The 9,893-nt window shown below is 37.7% G+C and overlaps 1 pseudogene; it reads left to right on the top strand.

Annotated features, from left to right (window-relative positions):
- Positions 1-8,193: 8,193 nt before the first annotated feature.
- Positions 8,194-9,638, top strand: LOC102889257 (annotated as a pseudogene).
- The last annotated feature ends 255 nt before the right edge of the window (positions 9,639-9,893 follow it).

The raw sequence follows: 9,893 nt of genomic DNA, 5'->3' as shown, positions 1-9,893 counted from the left end.
ACAATTATGTCCTGAGTTCAATTCTTGACAATCTTATTTTTTCCAATCAGAAAAATTATTCTCTACAGGCAGATTTTCTTATGAAGCTGACAATACAGGGTCTCTCATTATTGTGGGCTCTTTACAAGGCCATGGACTGTGTCTCTTTTGCCATCTATGTGATAAACCAGAAATGCCAACAAAGTAAAATTCCCTGACATCAACTAAAGTGTATTTCTTAAATATTTAACTATTTGAACAGAAACAGTTAAAAAAAAAAAAAAAGGTTATTTAGATATAAAGTTATCCAGTAGGTATGCAAAAAGATAAAACGTGAACTCTGAAGTTTAATTGAAGGAAGTTTAATGGGAAGCAGCTACTAGGACAGCTTTTCTAGGGACAGGAAATGAATTAAAGAGGTTGGAATTATTACAGTTTGAGACTAAGGGGCCCACAGAGTGAAAATTGAGCACGGTGCAGGGAACATTGTTTGGCTGTTGCAATGTCTCTGGAAATTAGATGAGGCTGGTTCTGATTTTTGGAAAATCTGTACAGTAGTTTTAACTACTGCCAAGGGGAGGAATTGTTATTTCTAGAGTAAAGAAACATTTTTGTTTTTATAGGAATAAGAAGCTGATGGAAATTCACAAGGAAAATTACGAACATAAGGAGTATGTTCTTTTTCTTCCAGCCTCTCTAGTGCCTCTTCATGGTAGAGCCTATATTTTTTCTCAAGTGATTGATATTTTACATAGAGTTTTCATCTTCTTTTAAAATTTAAAAAAACACTTGATATCACCACATTCAGATCTGCCAAATTAAAAATATTTTAATTAGTAATACATTAATAGTATTTAAAATCAACATGAAAAGTTAGAGTGAAAAATTTTGCTCCCATCTTTTTCTCAATCTTTCGCTCTTTAGAGAAAATCATGTTTATATGTTTTTTGATTTTTTTTTGCAAGTTCTTATGTATATACTAGCACGTGAAGTAAATATATTCTGTGCCCTCCCCCTGTGTCTCTTTTCCCACCACCACCACACACACAAGAATGTGACTATATTCTTGTTTCCTTTGGAGGATGGCCTTAATTTTCTTTGGGCATTGGAAAGAATATTGAGCTTTGAGAGAAAGAACTGAAACATGAAGAATGAGAAATAGTTAAGTCAATAGCAGGCAAAACAAAAGAATAAAAAAATACTCTCAAATAGAACTAGTTATTAATTACTATGTCTACTACATGTCTGGCTTTATTTCTCCCTGCTTTAAGAACACCATACCTTTTAATTTAATTTTCACGAGTCTTGCTTATTGTCTCATTTGCCAATGAAAGAATATCAGGTCTCAGGGAGAAAAAGAAACTGGGCCACATCAATTTTTTGCCAACGTTTATAGCAAGCGCCTTTCCTATTGCTGTGTTTCGATTTGACTTGGACTTTGATTTGACTTGAACTTCACTTACAAAGAGCTGAATAGAGAAAAGGTGGGACCAGAAAACCTTAAATTTGTCTTTAAGATTCATTATTTTTTTTTAGAGCCTTCACAGTTTAAATCATAATCATTTCCTATTCATGATCCAGAAATATTAGGGAAATATTTCAGATGATACCCATACATTTAAATATAATTCTCAGATATGTATAAGAACTTATAAAAATGTTAAGAACTAAGTGTAGTTTACGGCCATGTCACCCTGAACAAGCCTGATGTCTGATCTCAGCCTTGGTTAGTACTTGTATGGGAGACTACCTAGGATGACTGGGTGCTGTAGGCATAAAAAAATAAAAAATAACGGATTGTGAGCTGACAAATCCTTGCAATCTATGAGGTCAATCAAGAGTTGCCTCTCCTAAGAAAATAAATAAAAAATTTAAAAAATTAAAAAAAATAACTGAGTGAAGACATTTCTGGCTTTATATTAGAAGATGCTCCCTCATTTCTGCATTTCTGAATTTGGCTGATTATATCCTTTTGTTGTTACTTACCATGTTCCTCTCTCTTGGGATTACTAGTAATTGAATAATTGTAACTGGAGGCTTCATTAGGTTCAACTTCAATGATTTTCCCCAAAATTATTTTATAGGGGTTCTGCATACTATTTATTATATCTTACATTATGTCACATAGTTTCCTATAATAATATAAACAACCTAAAAAGTCAGATTTTTCACTTTTACTGATAGTAAGAGTTATCACTGGGTTCCAGTAATGCCAGCCTGATACATCTATAATAAATTCCCCTATCAGCTTTAGCAGGTATTTATAATGTTTGCTCAGATTTATTATTTCACTCACAGTGGTGATTGAGGTGTAATTTTAAAAAATAGAGATATAATTTTGTTACAGTAAAATGCACAAATCCTAGGCAGAGATCTAGATGGATTTCTATATATGTGCATAACTGTGTTCTCACCATCTAAAGACAAAACATTTTCATCACCCAAAGAACTTTCTTGTCATTGTTTCTTGAGGTGAATTTTTTATTTTTATTTACTTTTAATTTTAAAAATTAAATTTATTAGGGTGATATTGATTAATAAAATTATATACGTTATGCATGTACAATTTAATAATACATTGTGTGTGTGTGTGTGTATATCTATCTATATCTATCTATCTATCTATTGCATTGTTTTCACCACCTAAAGTTAAATTGCCTCTGTCACCATATACTTGACCCCCTTTACCCCTTCCTCTCTACCTGACTTCCCTCCTTCCATCTGGTAACCACTAAATTGTTGTCTGTGTCCATCAGTCTCTGTTTGTTTGTCTTGTTTGTTTGTTTCTTAAGTTTTATATCCCATATATGAGTGAAATCATACAGATCTCAGGTTTTTTTGTCTCACTTATTTTGCATAGCATGATAATCTCAAGATCCACCCATGTTGTCATAAATGGCAGTATTTTATCTTTTCTTATGGCTGAGTAATATCCCATTGTATATATGTACCACAGCTTCTTTATCCAATCTTCTATCAAAGGGTACTTTGGTTACTTCTATGTCCCAGCCACTGTGAATAATGCAGTGAACATTGGGGTGAATATATCTTTACAAATAAAGATTTTTAAATTTGAGTAGATACCCAAAAGGGATTGCTAGGCCATGTGGTGATTCTATTCTTAAATTTTGGAGGAAATTCCACACTGTTTTCCATAGTAGCTGTACCAATTTGCAGTCCCACCAGTCGTGTATAAGGGTTCCTTTTCCCCCACAACCCCTCCAACATTTGTTATTACTTGTCCTGTTAATAACAGTTGTAACAGGTGTGCAGTGATATCTCATTGTGGTTTTGATTTGCATTTCTCTGATAGCTAATGAAGTTGTGCATCTTTTCACATGTCTGTTGTACCTTTGTATGTCTTCTTGGGAGAAGTTTCTGTTTAGGTCCTCTATCCATTTTTAACTGGGTTTTTTGTTTGTTTGTTTTTGTTTTTTTGCTGATTTGTATGAATTGTTGGCATATTTTGGATACTTCTTGGAGGCTTTGTTTGCCAATATCTTCTCTCATTCAGTTGGTTACCTCTTTGTTTTGTTGATGGTTTCTTCTGCAGTGCAGAAGCTTCTTCATTAGATATAGTCCCTTTTATTTATATTTGCTTTTACTTTCCTTGCCTTTGAGTTCAAATTCATAAATTCTTCTTGGACACTCCAGGAGTGAGATTTATGGGTCCTCTTTGTCTCATGTAATGGTCTTTGTTTTAAAGTCTCTTTTGCCTGGTATAAGTATTGCTACCCAGCTTTTTGTTTTGTTTTGTTTTCATTTTCATGAAATATCTTTTTCCATCCCTTTACTTTCAGTTTCTGTGTATTTTTATCTGAAGTGAATCTGTTGTAGGCAGCATAGGTAAGGGTCTTGTTTTCTTATCCATTTCAGCCACCTTGTTTCTTTTCACTGTAGCATTTAATCCATTTACATTTAAACGAATTGTTGCTAGATATGTAGCAATTGCCATTTTATTATTTATATATTTTCTTTTTCTTCTTCTTCTTAAAGAAGTCCCTCCAACATTTCCTGTAATACTGGTTTGGGGGTGATGGATTCCTTTAACTTCATCTTGTCTGGTAAGCTGTTTACCTGTTCTTTGATTCTAAATCATAGCCTCACTGGGTAGAGTAATCTTGGGTGTAGGTCCTTGCTTTTCGTTACTGTGAATATTTCCTGCCAATCCCTTCTGGCCTGCAAACTTTCTCTCAAGAAATCAGCTATGAAACTGGATCCATGTATTAGCAGGCTGTAGTATTACATTTACAAAGTCATCTGTTATAATGAATGAAGCAGAAATGGTTTGGTGTTTAGGAGGAAAACACCTATTACAAAGTCAGAGGTTATGGGGAATCAAGATCTTCTCAAAGTTAGATCTTTCAACTGCTTTTTATTTTAAAATTCTGAAGATATATGCTTCCTTTTTTTTTTTTAAACTGGGATTTTTTTCTGCTACTTTTTCCCATTTTTTTCTTAAATTTTACAAACCAATAGTTTGAGTATTAAGACTTTGAATGTCCTTTCTCTTCGTGGCATGTTGGAGCTCTCTCAAAGGAGCTCTCTGCACCCACAATTCCTGTTTTGTTTTGTTTTGTTTTTCTAAAATGCATACTTTAAATACTCAGTGTATAAGAATACAATTACAAATAAAAGTTCAATTAATGGTAATTGGTCATGCCAAGTTACATGAGAATACAATTGATTTGCATCTTCTTTATCCAAGTCAAAAGTTCAAGAGGCATTTAGTCTATCTTAGTTGAAATATTCTGTTCCACAGACTCAGGACATTTTAGAGAATCTGACAATCCCCTGTTGAAATGAGCACTTCTCCTGCTTGCACTTAAAAGTTTATTACAGTGAAAAGTTATAAATTAAGATCAACGAAGGAAAATTATGCATGTGGCAGGGTCCAGGACACACTAGGTACAAGCTTCCAGTTTTCCCAATAGTCATATGAGCAGCGTTTAATTTTCCTAGGTCTAATATGATGATTCTCATGAAAATTGCTTAGTAGGGAGACTTACCTGAATCTTTGCATCCATGATTTATATTTGGGATCAGGCATGGTTGACTACCCATATGACTGACCAATCTTCAGTCCTACAGAGGTCAAACTGACAAGGTCCCACCACAAGTGAAATTGTTAATATAGACTATGTCAAAGAGCCCAAGGCTGCAAGTATACAAAGACATTCTCATTGGGCAGGATCTTTAAAGCACTTATAGGTTTTCTGCAAGGATCCAGTCAAGCAACAAATATTTCTTTGCAACATGCAGGATTTAGATAACCCAGACTTGCTAAGATAATTCTTTACCAGTTTCACACATTGGAATAGAGGTGCTATAATTTAATCTAGCAATTCTGTATTCAATGGTAAACAATGCGGTTTCTTTCCCATTGTTCTTCATTAAATAATGCAGCAGTGTACATAAGTCTTTGTTCTTATTTCTGTTTTCTGGAATACATTCTTAGAAGTCAAATTTTGGATTCAAATGATAGGTATATGTTTAAGTTGATGTATAAATTAATAATGCCAGAATAGTGGGAAAATGTGGATGTGGTTGGTGTAGTAGACAAGCACTGGGCCAGGTTTGAAGATGCCTAGAATCAAGACCCGACTGCTCTTGAGTGGTGTGGTTTTGAGCAAGTCACTTCCTTTCGATCAGTTTTATTTTCTTCTTTTGTAAAATGAGATCCATTATAAACCTGCCTTGAAGCTATAGTGCAGATATTACTCTGCTTCTTAGTCCTGCAGGCAGATACATAAAAGGAGGGAAAATCTGCTGAACTTCATTGTGGACTTGTATAACTGCAGGCCTCTCTTTATGCTACGGAGTCCAGTCACTTATTCTGAGTTTCGGTACTCCCGTCTGTAAAACAGATATCTATAAAATAAAAAGTACTGTGGAAGCCTATCACACTGTGCCTGACTTGTAAAATCAGCAAGTGCATGTTATTTCCTTCCCTCCTGTCCTACACTTTTAACCTAACTACTACGCAAAAGCCTTTATGCAAAACTTAAAGTGATGGGTTACTCGAGATTTGCTTTAGGGTTTTGAGGATGTCACCATCGTCTAGTAGCAGAGAAGAAAAATCTAGATAACTACCTAAGATCTACTTATTTTTAAAACTCAAAAAGACTTCCCACACATATGCAATGGGTGTGTTGATCATTCCAATATTAATTTCACTGTGTAACTTCACAGGGAAACTGTATGGTAATGTTCCTTTTAAGAAGAAAGACACAGACATTACTATGAGGTATGGCTTCAAGCTGAATTATCATGAAAATGGATGCTTAGTATGAGAAGCATTAGTGATTAAGCAGATTTCTGGCAAGGTGTTCATCCTGGTAGTATCTGAAGGGCTCATGAGAAGGTAAGTAGAGATAGGAATACTGCTCTTCTCTACTTTCTAAAAGCAAAATTTCAGTGCTTGCACACAATGCATTTCAAGGTTTTATCTCCCTATCTGCTCCTAGATTGAGATAAGGTCATCGTTCCATCTCTAGCCATGCACGATATTTTCCAGGTTTGAGAAAAGGGGAAGATTTTCAAAAATGAACCAAATGCTTCCCAGGATAGAATGAGTTCCTAGATATCAATCGGTGGATTCTTGGTTTGGAAACCTCTTTAAAAGTCTACACTGAATGAAGCTTAGTATCATATAACTAAGAAGAGTTAATTGTGGGATTTTTATATAAGAAGCATACATTCTCAGTAAGGTAGTTCTCTTTGTAAGATATTCCTCTTGTAAGTAGAATGTGCAGATTGCCTATAACATGCTTAATTAATTTATTAATTATAATGATTTGTGCTGGGACAGTGGAGATTCTTGCTGGTTACTTGCTCAAATCACCCTGAAAAACCTAGGCAAATTCATCTCTCTCGCACATGGAATTTTATCTTTAGTCTGACTGAAACAACTGTTTCAAGGATAAGGGTGAACACAGTGGACTTAAATCTGAGTTCATGTATCATGCATTTGCCTATGATGATGATGGGCTTATCATGTTTGGTTTAGAGCAGTTATGACTCATTTCTGGAAATTAATTAAACAAGCAATACTATTTGTTGGTGAGAATATAGAGTAACTAGAACACTTATGCACTGCTGGTGAAAATGTGAAATGGTGCACCTAATTTGGAAAATCTGATAGTTTCTCAAAAGGTTAAACATTGAGTTACCATATAACCTAGCGATTTTACTGCTAGTAATATCCTAAGAGAAATAAGAATGTAAGTACACATAAAAACTAGTACACAGATATTCATAGCAGCACTATTCACAGTAGCAAAAAGGTGGAAACATCCATATACCAGTCGACAGATGAATGGGTAAACAAAATATATATTTAGATAATGAGTATAATATGGCTATGCAAAGCTATAGTGTGGAAACTATTATGCTAAGTGAAAGATGCCAGTCAGAAAAGACCACATACTATGTGATTCCATTTTTATATGAAATCTTTAGAAACAAAATTAGTGGTTGCCTTTGACTAGAGTTTTGGGGGTGAGTGGACTGACAGGGTTTCTTTATGGACTGGTGAAATTTTCTAAACCCTATTGTGGTGACAACTGTGAAATATAATAAAACGACTTGCGATGAAATGTGTAGTATATAATTATACCTTAATAATGCTATTAGTAAAAAAGGGAAAAAATAATTACAGATTGTGAGAATGAGTATAACATTAAAAAATAAAAGCATGTAGCTAACATTGAGGACAAGTTGTACCACACTTTAGCTACAAAGATGGGAAAGAGCTTTCTGTGAAGGAGGCTGAAAAGAAGGCTCAAATGTGGGGAAATAGTTCTTGATGAAATGAATAAGGGGAAGCGGCAAGTGGAAGGAAGTATCTGGGGAAAAAGAAAGGACCACGAGCCTAAACCATGGAGCCTAAACCAATAAAAAATTGCTTCAATTTTCTTTTCTTTAGAGCTTTTATGTATGTATATGTAAAGAAATTGTTGTGGTTAGTCGCAAGAGAAATAAGATAATTTTAAAAATCAAACATTTGTGATTTGGGGGGAAAATAATAAGTACATAAATTTAAAGAAAGAAGCATATATAAACAGCTATCCATATGGCTAGACGATCTGTGTCAATATTCTGTTTTTAAATCTGATCTTTAGGCGATAGAAGGTGGGCCTCCTATATTTGGGGCTGTGATCAAACTTTACACCTCAGGTTCATCATGAGTTTAAAAATAGGATTTAAGGGCCAATGGGAGCGCGCACATCGAGGCCAGGTGGTCGCAGCCACCGGCGCCGAAAATCCTGAGCGCGGGCGGCGGGCTATGGGCGCGCGCCACCAGAACTGATTCGAAGCACGCAAGGTCAGCGCGCGCCTGATCGCCCTTATCTAGCTGGCCCAAGGCATCGCCAGGCCACGATGGGCCTCGAAACCTTGGGCCAGGGGCCGAACCCGAACTACTTTACCTGGGACGAGGTGGCCCAGCGCTCCGGGTGCGACAAGGCGCGGTGACTGGTGATGGAGAGGAAGGTGTACAACCTCAGCGAGTTCACCCGCAGGCACCCTAGAGGCTCCCGGGTCATCAGCCACCATGCGGGGCAGTATTCTACGGATCCCTTTGTGGCATTCCACATAAACAAAGGCCTTGTGAAGAAGTATATGAATTTTCTCCTGATTGGAGAGCTGTCTCTGTAGCAACCCACCTTTGAGCCCAGTAAGAATAAAGACCTGAGGAGTTCCAGGAACTGCGGGTCACAGTGGAAGAGATGGGGCTCATGAAGGCTAACCATGTCTTCTTGCTGCACCTACTACACATCCTACTGCTGGATGTTGCGGCCGGCTCACTCTTAAGTCTTAGGGACATCCTACGTGTCCTTCCTCCTTTGTGCATTGCTGCTCAGCGCAGTTGAGGCCCAGGCCGGCTGGCTTCAGCATCACTTTGGTCATCTGTCTGTCTTCAGCACCTCTGCATGGAACCACCTGCTGCATCATTTCGTGATTGGCCAGCTTACGGGGGCCCCTGTGAGTTGGTGGAACCTCATGCACCCAGCACCATGTGAAGCCGAACTGCTTCCACAAAGACCCAGACGTCAATATGCACCCCTTCTTCTTTGCCTTGGGGAAGATCCTCACTGTGGAGCTTGGGAAACAGAAGAAAAAGTACATGCCATACAACCACCAGCACAAATACTTCTTTTTGATTGGACCCCCTTTACTTCCAGTGGTATATTTTCTATTTTGTTATCAAGTGGAAGAAGTGGGTGGACCTGACCTGGATGACCACTTTCTACTTCTGACTCTTCCTCACTTGGGGGTGAAAGGCCTCGTGGGCCTTTTCTTCATGGTCAGGTTCCTGGAAAGCAACTGGTTTGTGTGAGTGACATAGATGAACCGTATCCCCATGCACATTGATCACAACTGGAACACGGACTGGGTCTTCACCGAGCTCTAGGCAACATGCAATGTCCACAAGTCCACCTTCAATGACTGCTTTAGTGGGCACATCAACTTCCAGATCGAGCACCACCTTTTCTCCACGATGCTGTGACACAATTACCACAAAGTGGCTTCCCTGTTGCAGTCCCTGTGTGCCAAGCATGGCATAGAGTTAGCCCCTGCTGTTGGCCTTTGGCAACACTGTTCACTCACTGAAGGTGTCCAGACAGCTCTGACTAGATGCCTATCTCCACCAATAACAACACCCTCTCCTTACCCTTCCCCTCCCCCCCGATGGAGGAGAAGCCTTTGGAGCCAAAGTAGAGAGGAGAGTGAGGGATGATGCCACTACAATTCTATATGCAGAGGGTGTGGGTTTGAGGAGATAAAGGCTCTGGCTCAAACTCCTCCCCTTCTAGGCAGATCTATGGGAACACAATCCTACCCCCGACTCAGGAGAAGAGATGGTGCTGATGGGACAGAGATGTTACTTCTGTTGTTTCCTTTTTCTGGTT

This window comes from Pteropus alecto, unplaced genomic scaffold (genome assembly GCF_000325575.1).
Source record: "Pteropus alecto unplaced genomic scaffold, ASM32557v1 scaffold477, whole genome shotgun sequence".
NCBI lineage: Eukaryota > Metazoa > Chordata > Mammalia > Chiroptera > Pteropodidae > Pteropus > Pteropus alecto.
The sequence above is the reverse complement of the archived record's forward strand: the minus strand, read 5'-3'. Positions and strand labels throughout refer to the sequence as shown.